This window comes from Entelurus aequoreus, unplaced genomic scaffold, assembly GCF_033978785.1.
Source record: "Entelurus aequoreus isolate RoL-2023_Sb unplaced genomic scaffold, RoL_Eaeq_v1.1 HiC_scaffold_110, whole genome shotgun sequence".
Classification (NCBI taxonomy): domain Eukaryota; kingdom Metazoa; phylum Chordata; class Actinopteri; order Syngnathiformes; family Syngnathidae; genus Entelurus; species Entelurus aequoreus.
This window is the reverse complement of record NW_026908042.1, coordinates 1-3,863: the sequence shown is the minus strand read 5'-3', so window position 1 is coordinate 3,863 and position 3,863 is coordinate 1.

The window sequence follows — 3,863 nt, the reverse complement described above, 5'->3', positions numbered from 1 at the left end:
CAGAATATGAGAAATGATTCCCAATTTTTTAAGAGAACTTTAAAATGTTGGCAATATTATGATAATAATCAGAAATTTACTCAGCAAAATTATGACAACGGTCTAAAATTTTACTCCAAAAAATTTCACTATTTTACAAGAACAACCAAAAAATGTCAATATTGTGATAAAAGTCAGAATTTTATATGACAAATTCACCATTTTACATTAATAAAGTAATAATTTTACGAGAAAATATTGCAATATTACAGAAACAAAGAATATGAGAAAATGTTGGAAATATAATAATAATCGGAATTTTACTCTGCAAATGTATGATAATAGTCATAATTTTACTCCAAAAAATGTCACTATTTTACAAGAACAACAAAAAAATGGCATTATCGTGATAAAAGTCCCAATTTTATGACAAATGTCACCAATTTGCATTAAAAAGTAATAATTTTACATAAAAATAGTTATAATTTTACGAGAAAATATTGCAATATTACAGAAGCAGAATATGACAAATAGTTCCCAATTTTATAAGAAACCTTTCAAATTTTGGCAATATTATAATAATATTTGGAATTTTACTCGGCAAAAATTATGACAAAGGTCATAATTTTACTCAAAAAATGTCACTATTTTACAAGAACAACAAAAAAATGGGCAATATTGTGATACAAGTCAGAATTTTATGACAAATGTCACCATTTTGCATTAAAAAGTCATCATTATACATAAAAATAATTTTACGAGAAAATATTGCAATATTACAGAAACAGAATATGAGAAATTATTCCCAATTTTTTAAGAAAACTTTAAAATGTTGACAATATTATGATAATAATCAGAAATTTACTCAGCAAAATTATGACAACGGTCTAAAATTTTACTCCAAAAAATGTCACTATTTTACAAGAACAACCAACAAATGGCAATCTTGTGATAAAAGTCAGAATTTTATATGACAAATTCACCATTTTACATTAAAAAAGTAATAATTTTTCATAAAGTAATAATTTTACGAGAAAATATTGCAATATTACAGGAACAAAGAATATGAGAAAATGTTGGCAATTATATAATAATAATCGGAATTTTACTCTGAAAAATTATGACAAAAGTCATAATTTTACTCCAAAAAATGTCACTATTTTACAAGAGCAACAAAACTAATGGCAATATTGTGATAAAAGTCAGAATTTTATGACAAATGTCACCATTTTAAAAATTCATAATTTTACATAAAAAAAGTTATAATTTTACGAGAAAATATTGCAATATTACAGAAGCAGAATATGAGAAATGGAATGGACAAAAATGTCCCTGAAAACTGGGAATTCTTGGAAATCCGGGAATTTTTTAAAAATTGTTGAAGGAGAGCACACCATTTTGAAAATGTCGAATATTTTGGAGTTGGAACGGTTTGAATTAGATGAAAAATTGTGGAAATTTGAAAAATGTCTCATTGATTTCAATGGGAATTTCATGAAAATGTGGGGATTTTGGGAAAAGCGGGATTTTTTTTTTTGAATTGTTAATAGACTTGAATTTGGAGGTGATCCTCCTTTTTCATTGTCCCATTTAAAGCAGCAGTTCCATTGGCAGCTAAACAGGCCCAGAGCAGAATACTACCACCACCATGCAGTCATCATTTTACCAGAAAATGTTGCAATATTACACAAACAGAATATGAGAAATTGTTCCCAATTTTATAAGAAAACTTTCAAATTTTGGCAATATTATAATAATATTGGAATTTTATTCGGCAAAAATGATGACTAAGGTCATAATTTTACTCAAAAAATTTCACTATTTTACAGGAACAACAAAAAAATGGGCAATATTGTGATAAAAGTCAGAATTTTATGACAAATGTCACCATTTTGCATTAAAAATTCATAATTTTACATAAAAAAAGTTATAATTTTACGAGAAAATATTGCAATATTACAGAAACAGAATATGAGAAGTTATTCCCAATTTTATAAGAAAACTTTAAAATGTTGGCAATATTATGATAATAATCAGAATTTTACTCTGCAAAATTATGACAACGGTCTTAATTTTTCTCCAAAAAATGTCACTATTTTACAAGAACAACCAAAAAATGGCGATCTTGTGATAAAAGTCAGAATTTTATATGACAAATTCACCATATTACATTAAAAAAGTTATCATTTTACATAAAGTAATAATTTTACGAGAAAATATTGCAATATTACAGAAACAAAGAATATGAGAAAATGTTGCCAATTATATAATAATAATCTGAATTTTACTCTGAAAAATTATGACAAAAGTCATAATTTTACTCCAAAAAATGTCACTATTTTACAAGAACAACAAAAAAATGGCAATATTGTGATAAAAGTCAGAATTTTATGACAAATGTCCCCATTTTGCATTAAAAATTCATAATTTTACATTAAAAAAGTTATAATTTTACGAGAAAATATTGCAATATTACAGAAGCAGAATATGAGAAATGGAATGGGGAAAAATGTCCCTGAAAACTGGGAATTCTTGGAAATCCGGGAATTTTTTAAAAATTGTTGAAGGAGAGCACACCATTTTGACAATGTCGAATATTTTGGAGTTGGAACGGTTTGAATTAGATGAAAAATTGTGGAACTTTGAAAAATGTCTCATTGATTTCAATGGGAATTTCATGAAAATGTGGGGATTTTGGGAAAAGCGGGAATTTTTTTTGGGAAATGTTAAAAGACTTGAATTTGGAGGTGATCCTCCTTTTTCATTGTCCCATTTAAAGCAGCAGTTCCATTGGCAGCTAAACAGGCCCAGAGCAGAATACTACCACCACCATGCAGTCATCATTTTACCAGAAAATGTTGCAATATTACACAAACAGAATATGAGAAATTGTTCCCAATTTTATAAGAAAACTTTCAAAATTTTGGCAATATTATAATAATATTGGAATTTTACTCGGCAAAAATGATGACTAAGGTCATAATTTTACTCAAAAAATGTCACTATTTTACAAGAACAACAAAAAAATGGGCAATATTGTGATAAAAGTCAGAATTTTATGACAAATGTCACCATTTTGCATTAAAAAGTCATCGTTTTACATAAAAAAGTAATAATTTTATGAGAAAATATTGCAATTTTACAGAAACAGAATATGAGAAGTTATTCCCAATTTTATAAGAAAACTTTAAAATGTTGGCAATATTATGATAATAATCAGAATTTTACTCTGCAAAATTATGACAACGGTCTTAATTTTTCTCCAAAAAATGTCACTATTTTACAAGAACAACCAAAAAATGGCGATCTTGTGATAAAAGTCAGAATTTTATATGACAAATTCACCATATTACATTAAAAAAGTTATCATTTTACATAAAGTAATAATTTTACGAGAAAATATTGCAATATTACAGAAACAAAGAATATGAGAAAATGTTGCCAATTATATAATAATAATCTGAATTTTACTCTGAAAAATTATGACAAAAGTCATAATTTTACTCCAAAAAATGTCACTATTTTACAAGAACAACAAAAAAATGGCAATATTGTGATAAAAGTCAGAATTTTATGACAAATGTCCCCATTTTGCATTAAAAATTCATAATTTTACATAAAAAAAGTTATAATTTTACGAGAAAATATTGCAATATTACAGAAGCAGAATATGAGAAATGGAATGGGGAAAAATGTCCCTGAAAACTGGGAATTCTTGGAAATCCGGGAATTTTTTAAAAATTGTTGAAGGAGAGCACACCATTTTGACAATGTCGTATATTTTGGAGTTGGAACGGTTTGAATTAGATGAAAAATTGTGGAACTTTGAAAAATGTCTCATTGATTTCAATGGGAATTTCATGAAAATGTGGGGATTTTGGGAA